Source organism: Odocoileus virginianus, chromosome 11, assembly GCF_023699985.2.
Source record: "Odocoileus virginianus isolate 20LAN1187 ecotype Illinois chromosome 11, Ovbor_1.2, whole genome shotgun sequence".
Lineage (NCBI taxonomy): Eukaryota > Metazoa > Chordata > Mammalia > Artiodactyla > Cervidae > Odocoileus > Odocoileus virginianus.
In genome coordinates, this window is record NC_069684.1 from 51,488,774 (window position 1) to 51,514,902 (window position 26,129).

At 41.1% G+C, this 26,129-nt stretch overlaps 1 long non-coding RNA gene across 1 annotated transcript; it reads left to right on the forward strand.

Annotated features, from left to right (window-relative positions):
• Positions 1 to 17,103: 17,103 nt before the first annotated feature.
• LOC139037525 (uncharacterized) lies at positions 17,104 to 24,988 on the forward strand. The gene is made up of 2 exons (XR_011490403.1): positions 17,104 to 18,423; positions 23,818 to 24,988. It is a non-coding gene; the product is annotated as an uncharacterized lncRNA (long non-coding RNA).
• Positions 24,989 to 26,129: the final 1,141 nt, after the last annotated feature.

Sequence of the window (26,129 nt, forward strand, 5' to 3'; positions counted from 1 at the left end):
TATAGTTGAGACCTATTCCACTCCTGGGCACCTGTAAGCCAATAAATCCCCATTTCTGCTAGCTGGTTGGAACTGGAAACGTATCATTTGCAACAAGTTGAGTCATGATGAATGGGTAATTAAGACAGGTATTGTCTCAGCTTTGGTAGAGCTTACTGTCTAGTGGAAGAGTTCTAGAAATTGGAATACATGTGCTGAATGTTTCAATGGTGTGTGAGAGGAACTCCCAGTAGGGGAAACCACCCTGGTATAGGAGGTCAGGGGGTGTTTTGCACAACCACATCCTGAAGTATGTGCAGAAATTAGGCAGGGGAAAAGGGGCAAGAGTGTGAAAGCTCAGTAGAGAGACAGCAGGGTAAAATGGAAAAAATGTACCATTTTCATATGGAGGGGAATGAAACTGAAGAGCCTGTTGAAAAAATATATAGTTCCTATCAGATTGCTTGGTATATTGCTAAAACGATGATGCCATTAAAACATGTCATCAGGGCAATGATCTGATCAGACTTCTAGTTTAGAAAGGGCCATGCAGCTGCTTTGTAGAGGGTAGATTAGAAGGGACTAGAGCTGGAGGCAGGAAGGCTGTTGTAGGAGCCTGGGAAAGTGAAGCAGGTGGCCTTGTTTGGACAGCAAGAATGGGGTTGGATAAAAGTGAATAAAATCAAGAAGGTGACATTGACCATCCTTGGTGACTGACCTCTGTCCTCTTTCTTCCAAATCCAATTATATGTTCAAGTGGTAGTCATTCCTTTGCTTCACTTCTGGTGCCTTTCTACTTGGTTTGGAAGTATTGGATGAGTTCTGTTCCCTTTTCACTCATCATCGAAGGATTTTCTTAGCAAGGCTAAATGGCTTTTTCAATTCCTTTTTTCCCCCTTCATTTATTCATTCTGATTTCAAGTAGTTTTTATTTTTATTACAATTTTTGTGCACATAAAGAATCAATTCTTCAGTGACAAAAAATACTGCTTTCTTCTGCATCCTGTTTCTTTCCTTAGAGGCAATAGCTTTCAAATCTTTAAGATGCTTCTTTTGATATATATCTTCCTATCTCTACATGTTGTCATTTGAGATACTGTTTATATTGTTATTTCTTGGTATTTCCATTTTAGACATTATCTGTTGACTCCTTCCATGAAAGGTAAAGATTTAATTCTCTTTCACCACTGCCCTCCGCTACTATACACACACACACACACACACACACACACACACACATGCACACACACACACGTACTTACATATATACATGTATATTCCATCACCGCATCCCATCTTGGATAGAGGATGATTCCCTGTGTTCACTATAATAACTACATAAATACTATTCACAAATGGACCAGGTAGCATACTATGATTCTTTACCCTTTCTTGCAGAGCTTTTTAATTTTCCCTGAGGTTAATAATTGTCTTTTAAAAAATTGTTGTTGTTCCTTGGTTTTCTTTATACTTATAATAAAATAACCACAAACTTTCCACAGTTGTCTAAATTTTCTCTTAACACTTGCAACCTCATCTGTCATCTTTATCTTGAAGAATTCTTTCCCTGAGCTTTCCAGCTTGCTCCTATCTGACTTGACTGCTCTCTGTGCTGGCTACAAGGTGGTCTTTCTGGATTATCTCTGCACCATCTTCCTAGGGAGATCCTTTGCTTTCCTCTTGAGTTGGAACTTCTGTTTCTTGTGACTTTCTCTCCCATGGTTGGCTCCTTGTTTTGGTGGTATACATTCCTTCAGGAGCTTCCTGAGAAAATATAAATAGGAAGGAAAATTTGGGGGCCATTCGTATCTAAAAATATCTTTATTTTACCTTTACATGTAATTGATACACGAGAGCATTTGTAGTTGAAAATAATTTTCCCTCTGAATTTTGAAAGCAATGCTCCATTTTCTTCTCTTTTCTAGACATTCTGATTCCTGATTATATATGGCCTGTTTTATGAGGTCTTTTATGAGTTCTCTTTGTCACTAGTGAACTGAAATGTCATGTTGATTTGTTTTTCTGTGGTTCTATTTTCAGATATTGTGCTGGACATTGGATGAATGCTTTCCATCTGAAAACTTAAACCTTTCAATTCCAGGAAATTTTCTTGAATTATTTATCTGATGATTCCCTCTCTTCCATTTCCCCTGCCCCCATTCTTTCTTTATAGAAACTCTTACTATTCAAATATTAGACATCCTTGAAAGATATTTTTTATTTTCTTATCTCTACACTCATGTTTCCCATCTTTTGATCATTTTTCTCTACTTTCCGAGAAATTTCTTCAACTTGATCTTCTAAACCTTTTACTGAGATTTTCATTTCTGCTAATGGTCTCTAAATATTCTTATTTCATGAATACAACTTCTTAACTTTCTAAGGTTATTAATTATTGGTTTGGATTGTTTTATCTCAGCAATTTTTGTTTCCTTTAAGTTTTATGTGTGTGTGTTTGTTGTGATCTGTTTTTCATGCTGGAGATTTTCCTCAGATGCGTGATGAGCCTTAAAAGTCTTCTTATATTTTAGAGAGGCACCCTTGCAGGTTGTTGGGAAGTTCTGAGTATGTGGGTGGGGCTTGCTTGTGGACGTCACCTATGATGACCTAGCTGAGGCATGTCTTTGAGGAACACAAGTCTGAATTCTTGGGTCTTTCCTCTTGGACTGGCTGGATTCTTTTGAGAAGAAGCCACTAACATTGTGTCTATAAGAATGATAAAATGAAAATGATGCTGAGCTGAAAATATTCCCTTTAATCCTCTGAAAACAGTATATCAACCTTAGATGGTGCCTTACTGTCCAGATAATACATCTCCTACTAATAGGGTGGGAAAGGGGCAATCTATGAAAGTTAGACAGCAACTTTCATTCAGTCAGCTGTTTGGGCCCACCTTCCTCCTCACTTCCAGCAGAACCTCAAGCCATCAATTCCTAAGCATTTTAGGACTTTGGGAGTACGCATCAAACTGCATCTTTCCCACTGCTGGCTGAGGATCTAGCTTTCTCTGATGTCCTGAACTACTACTTGTCCATCAGCTTTTCAGATGCCAAAATTTTATTACTGCCGTGGCCTCTCCATTCTCTTTATCTTTATGAGTTTGTGGCTTAAACCCCAAATCCCTACTTTGTGTATTTATTGGGGTTTTAAGAGGCAGTAAAAGTAAACGCAGGGTTCAGTCTGCCCTCTTAATTTTGAAGTCACTGAACTAGGCTTCCTACTTAACTCTTTGCTTCCCGGGGCCTATTTCCTGTTTCATTTCCTTGAAGGTCCATTACTGATCCCTTTAGCCTTGAGATTTTGCTGTAGAATCTTTCAACACTAACTAGATAAAATACAGCAGAGGTAAACTTTAAGGTTCTTCCTTGGAATAAAAATGCTAATTAAACATGGACTATAAGAGGTATTGCTTAATGCCCATATACATGAAAAAGACTATAAGATCAGTATAATTCAATAATGTGATATGACTGTTCTTCAAATGCTAATTGATACGTGGGCTGCATTAACAGAAGTTTAATGCTCATAATAAGGGAGAGGAGATGCTCCTTCTATCTTTGGTTTTCATCTGTGCATTCTCTCATGTCCCCTACCGTGTCCTTTGAGAAAGATGATGACAGCACAGAACAGTATAAGACAGGAGTTAAATGAGTGGAGACGGGACTCAAAATCTCAGTGAACAAGGAATGTGTGAAACAACCAACAATGCTTTGCTTGAGACAGAGAATGTAGGAAGGGAAATGCAAAGAACTGTCATGTGAATGAGGATTAAATTTGGATTATGGGAACTTCCCTGGTGGTCCAGTGGCTGACTCCGAGTTTCCAATGCAGGGGGTCCGGGTTGGATCCCTGGTCAGTTCTGTCAGTCAGTTCATTCACCCAGTCATGTCCGATTCTTTGCTACCCCATGGACTTCAGCACACCAGGCTTCCCTGTCCATCACCAACTCCCGGAGCCTACTTAAACTCATGTCCATCAAGATGGTGATGTCATCCAACCATCTCATCCTCTGTTGTCCCCTTCTCATCCCACCTTCAATCTTTCCCAGCATCAGGGTCTTTTCCAGTGAGTCAGTTCTTCACATCAGGTGGCTAAAGTACTGAAGCTTCAGCTTTAGCATCAGTCCTTCCAATGAATATTCAGGACGATTTCCTTTAGAATGGACTGGTTTGATCTCCTTGCAGTCCAAGGGACTCTCAAGAGTCTTCTCCAACACCACAGTTCAAAAGCATCAATTCTTTGGTGCTCTGCTTTCTTTGTAATCCATCTCTTACATCCATACATGACTACTGGAAAAACTATAGCCTTGACTAGACAGACCTTCGTTAGCAAAGTAATGTCTCTGTTTTTTAATATGCTGTCTAGGTTGGTGATAGCTTTTCTTCCAAGGAGCAAGCGTCTTTTAATTTCATGGCTGCAGTCACCATCTGCAGTGATTTTGGAGCCCCCCAAAAAGAAAGTCTCTCGCTGTTTCCATTGTTTCTCCATCTATTTGCCATGGAGTGATGGGACCACTTTATTGACTTTATTTATTGATTTATTACTTTATTGACTATGCCAAAGCCTTCGACTGTGTGGATCACAATAAACTGTGGAAAATTCTGAAAGAGATGGGAATACCAGGACACCTGACCTGCTTCTTGAGAAACCTATATGCAGGTCAGGAAGCAAGAGTTAGAACTGTACATGGAACAGCAGACTGGTCCCAAATAGGAAAAGAAGTACACCAAGGCTGTATATTGTCACCCTGCTTATTTAACTTATATGCAGAGTACATCATGAGAAATGCTGGGCTGGAAGAAGCACAAGCTGGAATCAAGATTGCCGGGAGAAATATCAATAACCTCAGATATGCAGATGACACCACCCTTATGGCAGAGAGTGAAGAGGAACTAAAAAGCCTCTTGATGAAAGTGAAAGAGGAGAGTGAAAAAGTTGGCTTAAAGCTTAACATTCAGAAAACTAAGATCATGGCATCTGGTCCTATCACCTCATGGGAAATAGATGGGGAGACAGTGGAAACAGTGTCAGACTTTATTTTTTGGGGCTCCAACATCACTGCAGATGGTGACTGCAGCCATGAAATTAAAAGACACTTACTCCTTGGAAGGAAAGTTATGACCAACCTAGATAGCATATTAGAAACCAGAGACATCACTTTGCCAACAAAGGTCCATCTGGTCAAGGCTATGGTTTTTCCAGTGGTCATGTATGGATCTGAGAGTTGGACTGTGAAGAAAGCTGAGCACCGAAAAATTGATGCTTTTGAACTGTGGTGTTGGAGAAGACTCTTGAGAGTCCCTTGGATTGCAAGGAGATCCAACCAGTCCATCCTAAAGGAGATCAGTCCTGGGTGTTCATTGGAAGGACTGATGCTGAAGCTGAAACACCAGCACTTTGGCCTGCTCATGTGAAGAGTTGACTCATTGGAAAAGACTCTGATGTTGGGAGGGATTGGGGGCAGGAGGAGAAGGGGATGACAGAGGATGAGATGGCTGGATGACATCACCGACTCGATGGACATGAGTTTGAGTACACTCCGGGAGCTGGTGATGGACAGGGAGGCCTGGCGTGCTGCGATTCATGGGGTCACAAAGAGTCGGACATGACTGAGCGACTGAACTGAACTGAACTGAACTGATGGGACCAGATGTCATGATCTTAATTTTCTGAATGCTGTGTCTTAAGACAAACATTTTTTACTCTCCTCTTTCACTTTCATCAAGAGACTCTTTAGTTCTTCTTTGCTATCTGTCATAAGGGTGGTGTCATCTGCATATCTGAGGTTATTGATATTTCTCCCGGAAATCTTGGTTCCAGCTTGAGCTTCCTCCAGCCCAGTGTTTCTCATGATGTACTCTGCATATAAGTTAAATAAGCAGGGTGACAATATACAGCCTTGGTGTACTCCTTTCTCAATTTGGAACCAGTCTGTTGTTCCACGTCCTGTTCTAACTGTTGCTTCCTGACCTGCATCCAGATTTCTCAGGAGGCAGGTCAGGTGGTATGGCATTCCCATTTCTTTCAGAATTTTCCACAGTTTGTTGTGATCCACACAAAGGCTTTGGCATAGTCAAAAAAGCAAAAGTAGATGTTTTTCTGGAACTCTCTTGCTTTTTCTATGATCCAATAGATGTTGGCAATTTGATCTCTTGTTCCTCTGCTTTTTCCAAGTCCAGCTTGGACATCTGGAAGTTCATGGTTCATGTGCTGTTGAAGCCTGGCTTGGAGAATTTTGATCATTACTTTGCTAGCATGTGAGATGAGTGCAATTGTGCAGTAGTTTGAGCATTCTTTGGCATTGCCTTTCTTTGAGATCGGAATGAAAACTGACCTTTTCCAGTCCTGTGGCCACTGCTGAGTTTTCAAAACTCCAAACTCTGACCCATGGTCAGGGAACTAGATCCCACATGCTGCAATTAGACCTGGTGCAGCCAAATAAATGAATAAATAAGTTTTTTAAATTTCGGATTATGTTGTCTAGGAGGAAGGATTTGGACTGAGGGTAGAAAATACAAAGAGAAAGGTGGCTGTTCAAGATAAAGATCTTTCTCTGGCATGGCTTCATTGCCTGGTTTGCCCCTGATTCTGGTAGGCCTCTTCTATGGTATGAACATCTTGTACTTATTGAGCACCTAAAGATAGGCCACCTGATGCGAAGAGCTGACTCATTGGAAAAGACCCTGATGCTGGGAAGGATTGAGGGCAGGAGGAGAAGGGGATGACAGAGGATGAGATGGTTGGATGGCATCACCGACTCGATGGATGGGTTTGGGTGGACTCTGGGAATTGGTGATGGACAGGAAGGCAGGGCGTGCTGCAGTTCATGGGATTGCAAAGAGTTGGACATGACTGAGCGACTGAACTGAACTGAACTGAAAGATAGGAGAAACCATGTATGGATAGGGAGGGAAAAAGGGGTAGGTGATATGGGAACTCTCCAGACTAATCTGTTCAAATTTTCTACAACTCTGAAACCATTCTAAAAACTGAAATATGCTGGGACTTCCCTAGTGGTCCGGTGGCTAAGACTCTGCCTCACAATGCAAGGGGACTGGGTTTAATCCCTGGTCAGGGGTCTAGATTCCAAATGCCACAACTAAAGATCCTGTATAGTACAATGAGAAGGAAGTGGCAACCCACTCCAGTTTCCTTGCCTGGAGAACCCCAGGGACCGGGGAGCCTGGTGGGCGGCCGTCTATGGGGTCGCACAGAGTCGGACACAACTGAAGCAACTTAGCAGCAGCATCATAGTGCAATGAAGATCAAACATCCTGTGTGCCACAACTAAGACTTGGTGCAGACAAATAAATATTTTTTAAAAACCCTAAGATTTGTTAATAAAAACAAAACAAGACCTTTCTCCTGATAAGAGTCATTGGGAAAGGGCACAGACTGGCTAGGGAGAGGCTGTCCTTTATGTCTTGAAAGATACGGTTGAATTAAGAAGCTTCCAGGATCCTTTCCAGACTTGTGATTCTATCTCAAGGTCAGAGAATCATTCAGAACTGGAAGTGCTACAAACGTGGTTCAGAATCACCTTCCTTAACTTTTTAGACAAAGGAACTGAGAGCCAGCAGATCAGTGTCTGAGCAAGTTCTCCAGCCAAGCCTTCTAATTCCCCACCTGGCATTTCTCCTGGTCTTCCAGACTATTTTTATTTTAAGAACCTTAACATTTTTGAACATTTACAATAATAGCTTCCCCCTGAATGAAACTAATTTTACATACAATGTTTTTGCATTTATTGATGATAAAGTGCTTCTCAGAATTTACATACTTCATGGTCTCTCTTCCACTGTCAGCCCAGTAGCAATTCCCTGACTGTATTTTTTGCTGTGTATTCCAGGGTGTATTTTGAGGGCTATGCTCCCTGCTCTGTGATCTAGGTTTGAAAAGTCTATCTCTCATTAGTGTCCTGAATGAACCACATAGATATAATAAATGAAACCTAAGGCCTTACAGTAAGTCATGTGTCCCCTCATTTGGACATTTGTATGATCACTGAATCCTTGGGTGGTCTGAGCTTATTTATCATGAACTCTGATCTTGTCCATTTCAGTCTATGAACATCTCTGTCCTCCCCAGACTGTAAGGACTGGCCTTCCAGGAACCCAACAATCAGAATTAAAAATCAGGTGGAAGGTAAGGATCTACATAGGTAGAACTGATAGGTATTTAGTCAGACATGAGTGGGTCCCTGCATCCTTCTGGATGGAGTCATCTTCACCTCTCCAATCTGTACACTGGTGATCAAAACATGCTCAGAGATCCTCCCCTATTTGTGGTCCAGGACTGCTAAATTTCCAGCTTTATCAGGACCAAACAAGATAAAACCCAGCAGCACAGGTTGGTGGAGGTGCACCAAGACCTGAAAGGTGACTCAAAGTAACCCGGGGCTCATCATGCCATAATTGTAATAAAGTAGCATTGCAGTTTTTTACCACCTCCATGGCTTTCACTTGGGTGCTAATGGATAAATGCCCACATACCAGGAGAAAATACATGACCTAAAACTGTCAGGCAACTTGTCAATCAAATGACACAGTACAGAGGGAGGGACTTTCTACCACTCAGAGAAACCTACTCTACCCCCATTGCCGGGTGCCCTGGTCTCATCCTGTTTTGGGAGTATGCTATCACTTTGCATAATATAGCTCTTGCTACTTGAAACTGCTCTATATGTCCCATCTGAATTCTTTCCCTCTAGAGGACAAGAACCAAGGAAATCACCATTCTGCCAGTAATAGCACAAGTGTTAAGGGATATGCTGTTGCTGGAAGTCAAGAATAGATCAGGAAGCTAGGGTGGGGCAAATCACAAGTTAAAGGACAGGCAAAGAGTCTTAAATCCAAGCCCATTGGAAAATCAGGCCCAAAGGCCAGCACTGAGAACATTGTGATGGAAACCTCCCCCTGGGGCAAATCAGAAATCTAGGTATATATGGGCATAAGCTTGAAAGTCACTTGTCACTGTGCCTACCTGTTCAGAGAGGGGATCAGATTCTTGGTAGGATCTGCTGATAGAATTAGAGAATAGTTTTGAAAATTGTCATACTTCCTTCTGACTGACTGAGGAAAAAACTCTATGGTGATACTTAACAATACGTTCTCAGTTGACTCTTTGTGACCTTTTGGACTGTAGCCCACCAGGCTCCTCTGTCCATGGCATTTTTCAGGCAATAATACTGGAGTGGGTTGCTGTTTTCTACTCCAGGGGATCTTCCTGACTCAGGGATCGAGCCTGTGTCTCCTGTGTTTCCCACATTGCTGGCAGATTTTTTTATCTGTTGAGCCATCAGGGGAGCCCTGATACTCATAATACTTTGTGATTACAGAGTACTTCTTCTAGAAACACCATTTAATTCATTCCCTTAAATTTCAGTTGGAGAAAGCAATTTCATTCTTGGAAAATAAAGGGCAGTTGTGATTTTAAATTCCTATGCTGCAGTTTTAGGAACAGATGGGGCAAAATTTGAAACAGCTTTTCCTGACTATCGGAAGTAAACCAACACCCCTAATAGCAAGGTCCTGTTTTTTATCTTCTCCTTTCTCTTTATCTGTAGGTAAAAGCAGAATAGCACCAATCTTTTTGATTGGGCAAGGGTCAGGAGGTTACAGTGGAGAATAATAGTCAGTGAGTAGCAAGGATAGACTAAATATTAATTCCTTCATGCGCAGGATGGGTGACCACAGATGAAATGCCCTGTAACCCATGACCAGGCCACGGAGTCATCCTAGCCTGAAATGACAAGCTTCTATTAAAGTAAATCACACAGTGATGGAAGGAGACCAAAAAAGCAGTACTGACCTTCTTATTTATAAACCTTTCCATTTTCTTACCTTAGGCTCATTTTAGGAAGTATAATTGTTCCTCTTGATCCAATCAAATAGGAGTTTCTTTTCTTACATTTTTGGCAAGACTTGAATATACTAGTCTTATCCTAAGAGACTTCCTGATTTGAAATGAGAGAGGGAGGCAAACATAAAAGAATTAAAAAGAAAAAACTCAGTGGTTGGAAAAAATTTTAGAGATTATTTAATTGAACTCTGAGTAGCAGCTTCACTTGAAACCCGACTCTTTCAGGAAATGGAATTTATTTTCTTAAAAATTCTCAAGGAAAGACTTATAACCATTTTAGGCACTTAGGCAAGTACTTAAAGGTTAGGTTTCATTTAAGTTCATCCCAGTGTTTCTTGCTTCTATAAAGGATATAACCTAGTCATAATCTGTAGAGCCCTTTTGGTTTTAAATGATTCCATAGGGAAATTAATTCTTAAAGGGGCAGCTACAAGTTGTACTACTGTACTGAAATTTTCACTTGGAACTCGTCTTAGTATTTGTAGGACACTTTAAACACCAGCCCTAGGGCATTCATACAATGGGCATGGCAGGCTACAGATGAGGAAACTGAGGTACAGAGAGTTCTGGTGACACTATTAGACAATCTTGCTTTTACAGCAAAGATAATTCTTTCTGGGTAAAGATTTGTCTAAACAGTTGTTTTTGTGAATGGAAAATGAGTTCAAGAAGAGCCTTCAGCCCATTTGCTCCTTATGATCAGAATCTAAGCTGTCAACCTGGCAATGATGAGTGAGGTTTGCTGTTCACTGTTGCTTGGAATAAATTAATATTTCAGGGATTTTTCATGAGAAAGGTCAATAATTGACCTTGAAAAAATTAAGTAAAAAAAAAGGAAGGAAAATTGCCCTCAAATGTGATCAAATAGCAATGGAATTTTCAGACCAGCTGCCTATATTTGGGATGGTTTAGTGGTTTGCTTAGGTTGTAACTTCCTTCTCATGTTCTTTTATCTTCTACTTCCTTTCAATGTGTGTGTTTAGTTGCTTAGTCGCGTCCAACTCCTTGTGACCCTTTGGACTGAAGCCCGCTAGCCTCCTCTGTCCACGGAGTTTTCCAGGCAAGAATACTGGAGTGGATTGCCATTTCCTTCTCCTTTCAATATCCTCCCCAAAAGATGGCATGAGGGGACTTCCTGGGAGGTGAAAACATGTTCATTGTTTACTTTTGGCAATCTGTCTCTTACAGAGGGCTTCCCTGATAGCCTCAGTTGGTAAAGAATCCTCCTGCAATGCCGGAGACCTGGGTTCGATCCCTGGGTTGGGAAGATCCCCTGGAGAAGGGAATGGCACCCACTCCAGTATTCTTGCTTGGAGAATTCCATGGACTGTATAGTTCATGGGGTCACAAAGAGTCGGAAATGACTGAGTGATTTTCACTTTTCTTTTACAGAAGGCACTTAGATTTTCTTTTGGGCTTCTGAAGTAATTGCCACCCATTATCCTTTTACTTTATTTTAAAATTTTATTGAGATTTCATTGGTTTACAATTTGTGTTGTTTTTTTCTGTACATCAAAGTGACTCAGTTAGATGTGTGTGTGTATATACGTATCAGTTCAGTGCACTCGCTCCGTGGTGTCTGACTCTTTGCGACCCCATGAACTTTAGCACGCCAGGCCTCCCTGTCCATCACCAACTCCCGGAGCCTACTGAAACTCATGTCTATCTAGTCGGTGATGCCATCCAACCATCTCATCCTCTCTTGTCCCCTTCTCCTCCCACCTTCAATCTTTCCTAGCCTCAGGGTCTTTTCCAATGAGTTGGTTCTTTGCACCAGGTGGCCAAAGTATTGGAGTTTCAGCTTCAATATCAGTCCTTCCAATGAATATTCAAGACTGATTTCCTTTAGGATTGACTGGTTTGATCTTCTTGCAGTGCAAGGGACTCTCAGGAGTCTTCTCCAACACCACAGTTCAAAAGCATCAATTCTTCAGCGCTCAGCTTTCTTTATAGTTGAGCTCTCATATCCATACATGACTATGGGAAAAGCCATAGCTTTGACTAGACAGACCTTTGTTGGCAAAATAATGCCTCTGCTTTTTAATAGTTTTTCTTCCAAGGAGCAAGCATCTTCTTTTCATTTCATGGCTGCAATCACCATCTGCAGTGAATTTGGAGCCCAAAAAAATAAAGCCTGTCACTGTTTCCACTGTTTCCCCATCTATTTGCCTTGAAGTGATGGGACTGGAGGCCATGATTTTAGTTTTCTGTATATTCTTTTCCATTATTGTTTGTCACAAAATATTGAATATAGCTCCCTGTGCTATACAGTAGGACCTTGTTGTTTAATAATACTTAACCTCTGCTAAGCCCAAACTCCCATTCCTTCCCTCTCCTACCTCCCCTCCCTCTTGGCAATCTGCTCTCTTAATCTGTGAGTCTGCTTTTGTTTTGTAGATATGTTGATTTGTATTATATTTTAGATTCCACATATAAGTGATATTGTGTATTTCTCTTCATCTTTCTGATTTATTTTGCTTAGTATGATAATCTCTAGGTTCATCTATGTGGCTGCAATTGGCATTATTTCATTGCTTTTGGTGGGTGAGTAGTATCCCATTGCACGTTTACCCCATCTTCTTTATTCATTCCTCTGTTGAAGGACATTTGGGTTGGTTCCATGTCTTGGATATTGTAAATGGTGCTGTTATGAATATAGGGGTGTATGTATCTTTTCAAATTATAGTTTTGTTGGAGTATATACCCAGGAGTGGGATTGCTGGATCATACTCCATTATCCTTTTTTCTTGGCTGTGCTGGATCTTTCTTGAGACCCACAGGCTTTTTTCCTCTAGTTGTGGCACCCATGGGCCTCTCTTGTTGCGATGCCTGAGCTCTAGGGCATGCGGGCTCAGTAGATACGGTGGGCCAGCTCAGTGGCCCTGCGGCATGTGAGATCTTAGTTCCCAGATCTGGGATCGAACCCACGTCCTCTGCATTGGAAGGCAGATTTTTAACCGCTAGACCATCAGGGAAGTCCCTGTAGTACAATGTCTTTTGATGTGGGTTTATTTTATGTTTTCCCATGACCAGGCTCATGTTTGCCTTTTTTTGGCTGGAATAGTACAGAAGTGCCAGTGCGTCCTACCAATTGCATGAAGTTGGGAAAACTCAGCCTGTCAATTTGTCCCACTAACTACTGGTGATGTCAACTACTTTCTGGTGTTTTGATCATTGACCAACACAGTAAACACTATGGGAACAATAACTAGTCAATATGTTGGAATCCACTTAAGCGGAGGACTTCTTAGACTAACATCATATATTTCCTGGAGCTTTTTGTGCGTCTGTTTACAAGTTTCTCTGTATACATCTTCCAATTTTCAATTAGTTCAGAAAAAGCAAATAATTGTAGTGCTGTAACAGGATGGATTTCAGGAAAGAGGATTTGAAACACTTTGAGGCTGGGAGATCAACTAGAGGGTTGATGGGTTCCCCACCTTTAAGTGGAGAGGGTGTGCTCAGGTCCTGGGACTCATCAAAGCTGTAGATGGACCTGAAGAGTGGACCTGACACCCCTGCCCTGCCACACACACACACACTCACCTCCCCCAACTTCACATCCTGTGTGACTGCTGCTTGCCATCCTGCTTGTACCTCTGGATTTTACACAAGTGTGCCAGTTCAGGTGGATGAGAAGGGAAGGGACTGATGTTTATTGAGCTCCTGCTATGATCCATGTACTTTGATGATGCAGAATGAAAAGCTGAGTCATCAGGAAGTTGAGGTCAGTAGAAAGAGTAACCAAACAAAAGCTAAGGTAGTCAGGTGTCAGCATCCAGAAGTTCCTTTCCAGAGAGACTTTCCTCGTCTTTTTAAGGTCTGTCTTTCTTTTTTTCCCCCTACATTGACTGTACTGGGTCTTCGTTGCTGCTCCTGGGCTTTCACGAGTTGCTGCCAGCAGGGGCGGGCAGCTCTTCGTTGGGGTGTGCAGGCTTCTGATTGCGGCGGCTTCTCCTGTTGTGCAGCATTTGCTCTAGGTGTGTGGGCTCAGAAGCTGTGTATAAAAGCTTCCATCTGCTAACCCCAACCTCCCACTCCATCCAATTCCCAATCTCCTCATAAAGTGTATTTATGTTCGTGAATCAAGTGCTACTTTATTATGTTTAATAGTAAAATATATTGCTGTGTTTCTGGACATGAATTGGAGATTGTGCTAGGGCAAAGGGGGTGGTTTTTCTGTCATTAAGTACTAAATCTCAATCACTCATATGCGGTAGTAATGTATCCTACATGTGGAATTTCCAGGGGAAAGATAATAGAGAGAGGTGTATTGACTGAGGGTGACAAAAGGTGTGATTGAGAACCCTGGTGAAGATGAGCAGAAGCGATAAGATTTGTAGGAAATAGTGATGCTAAACCAGGAGCCAGTAAGGTGCTTTTGTGAGTATGGAAAGCTGACCGAAAGTGGCCAATCCAAGTGCTACTTGGCTTGTCTTGCTACCTCTGAATCAACTGAAGTGTAATTCCCCGATGCAGCCACCAGGTGGCCATACACTCCCTTGGGTGTGCACGGCCCTTGGTGCCAAAGGTGGGACATCAGTAACCCGACTGAGAAAATCTCTCCTCCGCTGGTGCTGACCTATTGCTGAGCCCATCTGCTCCTCCGTGGTCAGTCGTAATGCTGACCAGATGGATGGACTCTGTCTTGAGACTCTGAAGCAAGCGTTCAACCAAAACCTAGTGAAGACTTCATTGTAAATTGTTTCCACTCCTCCACGCTCATTTTAAGAAATCTTTGACGATTCCTCCACATAGGCTTACGTAATTATAACAAATGTTTATCTACTATTTGGTGTTCTGTTTTTAATTCATTGTTATTTCACATATTCAAATCAGTATTGTCTACATGCATACACTTTAGAAAGTTAATTATTTTTTCAGTGCATTTCACATTTTTTCACTATTATAAATAGCAGGAGTCAGAACATGAGCATTTTGATCCAAAGCAGACCTAAAGGATAAAAGAATGATTTTACAATTCATTATAAGTGATTTTACAATTCATTACAATTTGTTATATATTGACAGGTGACTTTACAGGAAAAAAAAAATTTTTAAGTGTTGCTTTCTCTGAAGCCTCTAATTTCTGATAAAAAATAAGTTGCTGGTATCTTGAGAAGCTGAACGATACTCCCTCGCCTTTCCTGCATTGTGTATGACCTGCCACCTTCTCTATTCAATTGACTGTGAACTTGCTTCTTCTGAAAGATTAGGTAGGATAAGAAATGTATTTCAGCCGATACATATCAGCTTTGGGGAAAAGTGCTCAGACACCCTTTGAATGATAGAACTATTTTGAAAATTCCAGGTTTTCATCTTTGATAGTATGTTTTCTACTTTGCCTGAATCTTTCTTTCTTTAGTAACATGAGTTGGCCCTCCCTGGCAATAATTACCTCTTTTCTACTTAACTGTCTGAAAATGACTCACTGGCTTTCACCACTCATCACAGGAAATCTGAGCACCAACATTATTTGTTTTTTAAAAATATTTTGTTGATGTTATGTTTTACACCTTGTATTCATGATTTTCAATTTTCATCAAAATTTTTAAGTTGGTTTTTCTTGGGAAGAAGCTGTTTGAAATTAAGTAATTCATTACTCTCAAATAGGTTAATAAAATCCAAATGTATTCATAGAGTATAAGTAAAAAGAAAGTATCCACTCTTCACCAAGTCTCCCAATTTCATTTCCCAGAACCAACCACTGTTCATGGGTTGTTTTTTTTTCCTTTTTTTAAATATTCCCCAGATATAGTCAATGTATAAAAACATGTATATATTTATATTTATACATTTAAATGCGCTTCCCCGGTGGCTCAGGGGTAAAGAATCCGCCTGCAGTGAAGGAGACTTGGGCTCAATCTTTGGGTCAGGAAGATACCCTGGAGGAGGAAATGGCAACCCACTCTAGTGTTCTTGCTGAGAAAAATCCCATGGACAGAGGAGCCTGGTGGGCTGCAGTTCATGGGATCACAGAGAGTCAGACATGACTGAGCACAGCACAGCCAGTCTGTGAGTAGCAAAACTATACATTTAAATTTGTGCTTTTGCTTTTAAATACTGAGAATAACTGCATACACACGATTTAGTTTCCTGCCTATTTTTAAATTTTATGCTATGTCTTGGAAATCTTTCCATATCAAGATGTATGCCCTGTCTCATTGTTTTAGCAGCTGCATGGTATTTCATTGCATGGCTATATCACAATTTATTCAACAGTCTCCTTTGGGTGTGCATTCATTTTATTTCCAAACTTCTATTACTAAAGAATCCACCTGCAATGCAGAAGACCCCAGTTTGATTCTTGGGTCAGGAAGATCCACTGGTGAAGGAATAGGCTACCCACTCCAGTATTCTTGGGCTTCTCTTGTGGCTCAACTGGTAAAGAATCCACCTGCAATGAGGGAGATCTGGGTTTGATCCCTGGTTTGGGAAGATCCCCTGGAGAAGGGAAAGGCTGCCCACTCCAGTATTCTGGCCTGGAGAATTCCATGGACTGTGTGTATATCATATCCGTGGGGTCGAAAAGAATCGGACATGGCTGAGAGACTTTCATTTTCATTACTATAAGTAGTAGTGCAGTGAATATCCTAGTATCTATGTTTTACATTCACTTGCGAGTTTAAATGTTTAGAAGAGGAATTGCTGGGTTAGAGATAGGAGTTTGAAATCTGAATGCTATTGTCAGTCCCCCACCCAGAGAATTTTTAATTTGCATAATTAACATTATAAGTAAGGTCAAGTAGCTTTTCGTAAATTAATAAGCCACCTGTTTTTTTCTCCTCTGAGAAATATCTTTTATTTTCTTTTTAAAACATAATTTTTTAGTGTGAAATTCACATAGCACAAAATTAACCATTTTAAGGTGAACAGTCCAGTGGCATTTGGTGTATTTCCAATACTGTGCAACCACCACCTCTGTCAAGTTCCAAAATGCTTTCATCATCCCGGACAGAAGTTCCATATCCAGTAAGTAGCCACTCCTCGCTCCCCTTCCCCCCAAGCAGTCCCTGGCAACCACTAGTCTATTTCCCTTCTATGGATTTATCTATTCTGCGTATCTCTTCTTGTTCTTTATGTTTTATTGGGTTTTCAAATTTAACATATAGGAATTCTTTAAATATTAAAGAAATGAGTTCTTTGTCTTATGTGTTATAAATATTTTCTTTCGGTTCTCCCTTGTCTTTTGCCTTTGTCCATCATATTTTCCTGCAGAATTTTAATCTATAAGAAATCAAGTATGTGAAATTATTACCAAAAAGTGGGATCCGGCTGCTCACTGCTCAAAAGCCAATAAACAGGCTAGGTTGGTGGGAAGGAAAGTTTGCTTTATTTCAGATGCGGGCAACTGGTGGGGAGGGCAGATGTCTGTCCAAAGGCCATCTGTCTGCACTGACAACCGTGGACCAAGAGCTTTGATAGGCCGAGGGAGGGGGCTACATGCAGAAACAGCACAGTCAGCTCTGATGGTTGTCCTGAAATCTGTCGTTGGTGATCTAAGGCAGCGTCATCTGGATTGTTTTAGGTACAGATAATCACTTCCAGGATCAGTTTGTTTCCATCTCTTTGAGGTGAGTTCTTGGAACTGTGGCAGCTAATGTCGTGGGTCAGCCTGGTCAACATGCAGTCAACTTCTTCCCCCTGGTGGGGGTTTCCGTATCTGTGAGCCCAGCTCACAGTGACTATGCTCAGTGACTATTTTATTTTTGTTTGGTCTCCTTTGTTTTCCTTTGTTTCTGCATGTTTTCATGTCTCTGATTAAACCTACTCTTTGACTAAAGTTCTCCACAGCAAAGTGCAGGCAGAAGACATGGGGGGCCAGGACCATAGGGTCATGCTTCATTTCAAAATTAAAATACATATGTACATATACATGTATATGTATTATGTATATCATGACCATTGAAACCTGACATCACAAGTTTTTACCCTGCCTTACCATTTTCTTTATTGTATCTCCCTTTTCCTACAGAATATCCTATTCCTTGAAATGTGAGTAAATTTACTCATTGCCCTACAATGCAAACAAAATAGCTTTGGCTCTATTACCAATGCAACTACTAAAAGTAAATCTATTAATTAAAATTCAATGTTTCTAGTTCTTTTTGTCCTTAGAATATGTCCCACTAATGATGTATTGTGTTAGTAATTACTTTCAATACATTCCTTTCTCTGTGTCCAATGGGATCACTTTTAAAAGATGTAATTTAATTCATCAATCTTTAAAAAAAAATGGTGTCTGAGTTTTGTGTTGCTCCCACTAAGGTTATGGAGAACTTTCCCCATGTTTCTTTAAGTACTTTTAATTTTTTATTTTACATCCTACTGCTGCAAGGAACAAAATTTAATAGACTAGTAACAAAGGAAAAAGAGAATATAAAAAACAATTACTAATAGTGACAGAAAAAGTATAGCCAAGGCAGACTTCTGGTCTTACAGAAACCAATGTAGTGATGAAATGAGTGGAGCGTGGATCTAGGGTTGGAAACCAGATTCCCCTGCCAGGAGAAGGGGCGCAGAGAACAAGCCCTGTCCCAGGAATGGATCAGGACTGGGAAATGTGGTATCATTATCACACAGGTATGTCTTCTAAGCATGCTGATGTGTAAAAGTTGTTTTTTTTTTTTTTTTTTTTTGAGGGGTTGGTGGGGAGAGAGGTGGGTGTTGTCATCACTGATGGGAATTCAGCAGGTCACACTAGTGGCACCTCTGAAAGATCCCTAAGGTCAGGACTCAACTCAGTCCTTGGTTTTTGGGTCCAGTACCCAGATTTTCTTTGTCCAGCAGGTGATAGATTTATGCTTGTTAAACATTATGTTGTTGCTGTTGTTGTTATATTTCAACAGGACAGTGCTATCTACTCTCTCTCTCTTTTTTTCTCGTCTTTTTTTTATTACTTATAAAGCTTTATAGAAAGAACACATCTGAGTATCATTCTATTTGGTGATGACAACTGAGCAATACTCATAAAACATAACTATTCTTGAGTAAATAATAATTATCAAAGATTGTATATATCAATACATTTTTAGACAGTGATACAATTAACATCGCTGTGCGAAGTTGCTGGAGCTTAAAATAGATCAAGGGTTCATTACACAACTTAAGATTGTTGTTATCAATCACATTTTGCTCTGTTAGGCTTTTGTTCCAACCTTGGGTGTATTATAAACACAAACTTACCGTAAAACTTAAAAAAAAAATGACACATTGTGAAATTTTGAGTGAAGAAGAGTTTTTTGGTGAATTTTAAGCAGATACTTTACCCAGTATATATACTAGGTTCTCAGAAGATAATAGTTCTTCAGAATATAGTTCTGATTCAGACGATGTGAATATTAGATCCACAAAAAGACAGAAAGCCTTAGCGATTCACTTTGGTAAGGAAAGTAAAAATGAAACTCTTGGTGCTGGAGAAGATTTTGCAGGTGTGCCAGGTGTAACTATGGAATATCCCACAAACTGTTATGATATAACAGAATTAATTTTAATTGATTAACTGAATTAATTTTGTTAAAATTCAATTAATTAATATCTGCCCAACCAAAATAAAAACCACCAGCCACAGGCATTAGTTTCTGCAAAAATCCCCCAGTCAATAATGAGTTAAACTGACAACGGACTGATTTGTTCGTTAGAATTCCAGCAAAATGATTGCAACAAGGGTTTCCCTTTGCAGTGACCAAGATGCCTGAGTCTCCAAGCCTTGCCTGTGGGAACAGAGCCATCATTTGTAGTAGAAGGGACTTGGGTGACCAGATTATTAATCAGAAGGCTGTTTTCTGTGAACAGAGTATAGACAAGAAAGCATTCTACCTGTGGGGAACTCTTCACCTATGTTTCTGTAAAGCCTGATGAAAAATCCCTTCTCTTCATCAGAAGATACTTCTCCGGTGACAAGGCTGTTTGTCCAGTGACCCCAGAAGCAGGGTCTTGGATAGAAGTAGATGCTATTGGTTTCTTTTGTCTCCCCGAATCCATTCTTTCTCCCTAAGTCACCTCCTCTCTGACACTTTCTTCTTTAGACGGTTTTAGCATAATTGATTGAAGCTACCATCAAGGGCTATTTCTGTCAGCCTGGCACATGATTCTGGAAAGCACATCAAGCTTTCCAGAATTTGAGGGGTGGATTTCTGTCTCAGTTAATAGTGTTTGTTGGATCAGGAGTTTGGGAAGGATTTCAGCTACCCTGAATTTCTTTCCGAGTTGACTAATCTGTTGTTTGTGTTGAGAAATCTGCATGACTCTTTTTCCCAGCAGCCTTGACTATTCTCTCTGCAGCTCCAGTAAGAGGGGATAAGCCAGAGGGATGAAACATTCTGGCTTCTACACCAGCTCCTACAACACACCTTAGATTCACCTCCACTAATTTCCCATTTCTTCATCCACAGGAGGAGTAGGTGGCTTTGCTACTAGGAGGGGTCCCACACATTTCTCTAGAATACTGCTTCCATTGTGTATTTTTAGTTCATGTTACTCTGGCCCTGTTCAGGGGCTCCTGATGAAATCCTAACCTTTGACATCTCTTCCAGCACCCCACTCCGTTGTAGGATTGTATGTATGTGTGAATGTTATGGTGGGAATACCGTTCTTCCCATTGCAGCCCTCTCCTGGGCACCAGGGAGGGAGCCTGCAGTGAACACTGAGGCAGGAGGTCTTTCAAGTGGAAATCCCAGGGCGGGGAAGGAGGTGCAGGTCATTGGATGAATGCCTTCAGGGTTGCTGGCAGGTTGCTACATGGATGAGGACCAGAGAGGATGAGTCATCTCAGGAAACATAATCCATGGGTGGAGATGGGAGGTAATGTCACACTGAGCACGCTTGTTTTAGAGTTAACTTATTAGCATTGATCCCCAGGGATTTAAGCAAATCATTTACCTCTGTTTTTCTGGAAAATAAACATGGAAAACCTCATGCAATCACAAGAATGAGATTAAGGGTCATTGACCCCTCCCCCCAAAAAAGTGCTGATCTGTCTTCTCCTTTGTGGCCTATCACTCTCAAGCTATCAAGACCCCAGGTAGGTCAGGATTATGTAGCAGAAAGAGTGGGATTTGACATCAAGCAGACCTGGGTTTTAATTATATTTCCACTTATCTGGCTCACATTACCATACCTTTTTGAGTGTTTGTTTTCTCTGTGAAATGGAGATCTAATAACTACTTCATGAAGTCGTGAGAATTAAAAAGAATAATACCATAAAAGTTCTTGATAAATTGTAAGCACTCAAAAAATAAGAGCCCTCATTATTTGAAAGACCTAACAATGTCATTTTGTTCTTTTGGTCAGCTGGGAGAAAAGACATTTGGCAAAACTTAAGGTTTTAAAGTGAGAGACTTTATTTTTTTGGGCTCTAAAATCACTGCAGATGGTGACTGCAGCCATGAATTTAAAAGACGCTTGCTTCTTGGAAGGAAAGTTATGACCAACCTAGACAGCATATTAAAAAGCAGAGACATTACTTTGCTAGCAAAGGTCCATCTACTCAAAGCTATGCTTTTTCCAGTAGTCATGTATGGATGTGAGAGTTGGACTATAAAGAAAGCTGAGTGCTGAAGAATTGATGCTTTTGCACTGTGGTGTTGGAGAAGACTCTTGAGACTCCCTTGGACTGCAAGGAGATCCAACGAGTCCATCCTAAAGGAGATCAGTCCTGAGTATACATTGGAAGGACTGATGCTAAAACTGAAACTCCAACACTTTGGCCACCTGATGCAAAGAACTGACTCATTTGAAAAGACTCTGATGCTGAGAAAGATGGAAGGCAGGAGGAGAAGGGGATGACACAGGATGAGCTGGCTGGATGGCATCACCGACTCAATGGACATGAGTTTGAGTAAACTCTGGGAGTTGGCATTGGACAGGGAGGCCTGGCGTGCTGCAGTCCTTGGGGTCGCAAGGAGTTGGGCATGACTGAGCAACTGAACTGAACTGACTGAAGGTTTCATCTTTGATTCTATTAGAATCTTGAGGACTTGGTTATGTTTTTATTTCCACACAATTGAGGTTAAGTTATAATACAATAGTTTTATTGGAGGCTTGGAAGACATACACTTTTTGTTTTTCTTGTTATTTGTTTGCAGGTAAGAATAAAACAAAAATCTTGCATCTTCCTACCTAGGGATGTAAGCTCTTCGTTGGTTCTAGTAGATTGTGAAAAGTCTGGTGCTGGGTCACATATTAGAGTTAGTCACATATTAGAATTCCACCGGGCACAAGACAGTGGGAAAGGCCAGGGAGGACGTGTCCACCACAGGCAAAGCCACCAATGTGGCCCGTGGAGGTGTGTGATATTTTAAGAGATATTGGTACCATCTGGAGCTTTTTTCTGTACCCCCACTCCTTTACACAAATAACAATTGGTAAGCCCCATCTATGACTTAGTATTTTACGACAAAGAGCAACAGGATATAAGACATAAAACATGACATTAATTATGGTGTATGGCTCTATAGTTTGTATATATATAAATATTGATGTTAAAGTCAATGTTGGTCCGAGGACTGCACGAATTATATGCTTTTACTCCATGGTTGACTTTTCTGTCAATGACCCTCAGGTTTGAAGCCTTGGTCTCCTCTTGGGCTCTTCTCTTTTTGCTCTCATCACATCCCAAGGGTTTGGTCTACTGCTCCATTAGCCATGTAGTGTTTCTATCTCTTTCTCATCCACACTGCCAGCCTAGATTCAGCCCTCTTTACCTGGGTATATTAGTGTGGGTTTTCGCCACAGAAGAGCCTGACATAAGGACCTGGGTGCAAGGAGCAGGAGTGAGGGGGAGTGGAGAGAGAGAGAGGGAGGGAAGAAAAGCCAACATTGGGGTGTGTTCCTGAGGGTCCAGATCGCTTTGACCAAGGGAGATGTGATCCCACTGGGACCTTTTAGAAATGTAGAGAGTAGCTACCACAACAGGCCACCTAAAGGACAGAAGACAGACATTTATTCCAGGCTTCTGGCCCTGGTGGGCTCTCAGAGACTTACAGAAAGGCTGAAACAGTCACCTGAAATTGTTACCGAAAGGTGCAGGGTCTCGCGGCTCACCACTCAAAAGCCAATAAGCAGGCCAGGTTGGTGGAAGGGAAAGTTTGCTGTATCTCAGATGTCAGTACCTGGGAGGAGGATGGACATCTATCCAAAGGCCCACACCACCCCTGACAAGCAGCGGGAGAGAGTTTTATAGGCTGAGGGAGGGAGCTACATGAAGAACAATGCAGTCAGCTCTGACAGTCATCTTGACATTGGTCATTGGTGGTCTGACCAGCGTCATCTTGGTTGTTTTAGGTATAGTTAATCTTCAGTTCAGGGGCTTCCCTGGTAACTCAGCTGGTAAAGAATCCACCTGCAATGCAGGAGACCCTGGTTCGATCCCTGGGTTGAGAAGATCTCCTGGAGAAGGGCATGGGAACCCACTTCAGTATTCTTACCTGGAGAATCCTATGGGCTGAGGAGCCCGGTGGACTACACTTCATGGGGTGGCAAACAGTCGAACGTGACACAGCACAACCTTCAGTTCCAGGGTCCATTTGCTCCCATCTCTCTGAGGCCAGTTCTCGGAATTGCAGCAGCTTATGTTGTGGATACAGCCTGCTCATCATATAGTTAACTTCTTCCACCTGGGGTTTCAGTAGCTATAAGACAGCTCATGGGATGTGGCTCAGAATTTTATCTATTGCCCTTGAGAAGGAACTAAAGGTCCTTGGCTCTGCGTAATGACTACATTATTATTAGTCTCTTTGACTGCTTTCCTTTGCTTTTGCATGTTCTCATTTCTCTGATTAAACTTATTCTTTGACTAGTGTTTTTCATAGACAAAAGGCAGGCATAGGACATAGGGCGGGGAGCTGGGCAAAGGCCATAGGGTCCTGATCCTGTTTCAAAATCACAGGTGTGCCGAGGGAATGGGATGTGGGCCCCGGGGTGTCTGGTTCTCTGGCCAACTGTGATAACTTCCTACCTCTGAATCTCTGCCTCCAGTCTACCCCTACCTATGATGTCAGCTTCATCTTCCTCAAGAACAGTGCTTATCATGTACTCCTCTGCTTGAATATCTTCAATATCTCCTTATGACATCCTGGAGAAAAGATAACCTTCTTGGGATGGCATTCTGGATCCCGGGAAACTGACTGAAGACACTTCAACCTCACAGGAAACCTGGCAGCCGTGTTATTGGTGCCTCCTTGAAGACTTCCTGACATTTCTTTTGAAATTCTATCCATCCTCAAGGGAAAGTCCAAATGTCACTGTATTAGTTTTCTATTGCTGTGCAACAAACTACCATGAACTTAGTGGTTTAAACCAACAGCCATGTATTACCTCCTGGCTTTGTCAGAATTCTGAGCAGGCTCAACTGGATTCTCTGCTCAGGGTCTCACAAGATGGAAACCAAGGTGTCGGCTGGAGTAGGCATTTACCTGGAGGCTCCCAGGTAGAATCTGTCTCCAGCTCATCCAGGTTGTTGACTGAATTCTGTTTCTTATGTTGTAGAAAGAAGATCATTTTTCTTGCTGGCTGTTGGCTGGGCTTACTCTGACCTCATAGAGGTTGCTCTCGGCTCTTTCCACATGTCCTCCTCCTCCATCTCAGCTACAAAAACCTCCCTTGAGTCCCAAGTTGCCCTCATGTTTAAGTTTTCTTCTAGAAGATTCATGTGATGAGACTGGGCCCACTTGGATAAGCTCCCTTTTGCCAAATAAAGGAACATGATCACGGGAATAATATCTCAACATATCCACAGGTTCTGCCCATACTCAAAGAGGATGAAATTGTAAAAGGGTGAGGATCACTGGGGTCATTCTTTAAATTTTGCCCATCATACCACCTCTTGAGAAACCTCTTCTGATCCCTTCAGATGAGGGCCAGTCCCTTCCTCTGCACCTCACAGCATGTTGTGAGAATGAATTCACTGTCTGCGCTGGAGTTACTATGACCTGGTCTCTCTCCACAGAAAATAAGAGCCCACGGATCTTTCTTTACTCCTCTTTGTCTTTCTTAGTCTTGGTTCTTCAAAGTCCCTGAATTATTTTTGTGCCAGAATATATTTTGGTTTTGTACTATATTTAAACACTGAAAGACACATGAAGCACTAAACCTTAAAATGTTAAAAAAAATGTACAGAGCTGTGAAATAAATGAAGTTCTAGAGAAAAGGAAGTTTCTAATATAATTTTTACAAGAGTTTTTCCATGACATTTTCAGTTATGTCTTCTTGGTGGGTTAAGTATGAAATACCCCTCTTTGTTTCTTTTATTGCTATTCCCTTAAATTCTATAATGTTTTAATTAAGGTATTAATTTTCTTTTTATAAATAGTAAGCTGTATGTCCTAAAAAGAGTTGGAATTTTTCAATCCAGTCCAAGAGTCTGTCTTTTATTTGGTGTGGTTTACCATTTACATTTATCATGATTACTAAGTAGACGTGTTACCGCCATCTAATTTTGTTTTCTTTTTTCTGCACTTTTATTTACTACTTTTTTCCTTCTTTCCTGCTGCTTATTGTGTTGATAAATTTTTCTTTATTCTTTTTCTTAGAACTACACCAGTTTGTTTATTTTTAAAAAGCTTTATTATTTATTTATTTTACTGTTTTTTTGACTGTGGCGGTTCTTTGTTGCTGCATGCGAGCTTTCTCTAGTTGCGGCGTGCAGGCTTCTCATTGTGGTGGCATCTCTTGTTGTGGAGCACAGGCTCTAAGCGCTTGGGCTCAGTAGTTGTGGCCCATAGCTGCTCTGAGGTATGTGGCATCTTCCTAGACTAAGGATCAAATGGATTGTCCCCTCCATTGCAAGGCAGACTCTTAACCACTGGACCACCAGGGAAGCCCTCTTTATTCTTATAGCTCTGGGTGTATTTTTGTGATGACCTTAATTTTTAACATGCATACCTAGTTTTTTTCCCAATAAAGTTTGAAGCTAATTGGTTTTTTTATCCTCTTCTTAAATGAGGCAAGAAGGCACTTGAGTTTAGTGCCTAGATCCCCTGGAGAAGGGAATGGCAGCCCACTCCAGTATTCTTGCCTAGAGAATTCCATGGACTGAGGAGCCTGGCAGGCTGCAGTCCATGGGGTCACAAGGAGTTGGACACGACTGAGCAGCTAACACTAAAACACTGTATCACCTTCTTGAATGAGGCAAGAATTTAGTGCCTGTCAACTTCTTGCAAACTCTATACCTAGCCTGACATTGGTGTTTGTTTTAGTTCGTTTTTAAGCATGCAAAAACTATTTTTATTATTATTATTAACGATTTAAATTTAGTTTTAGATATAGATGTATGACCATATACTACCAAT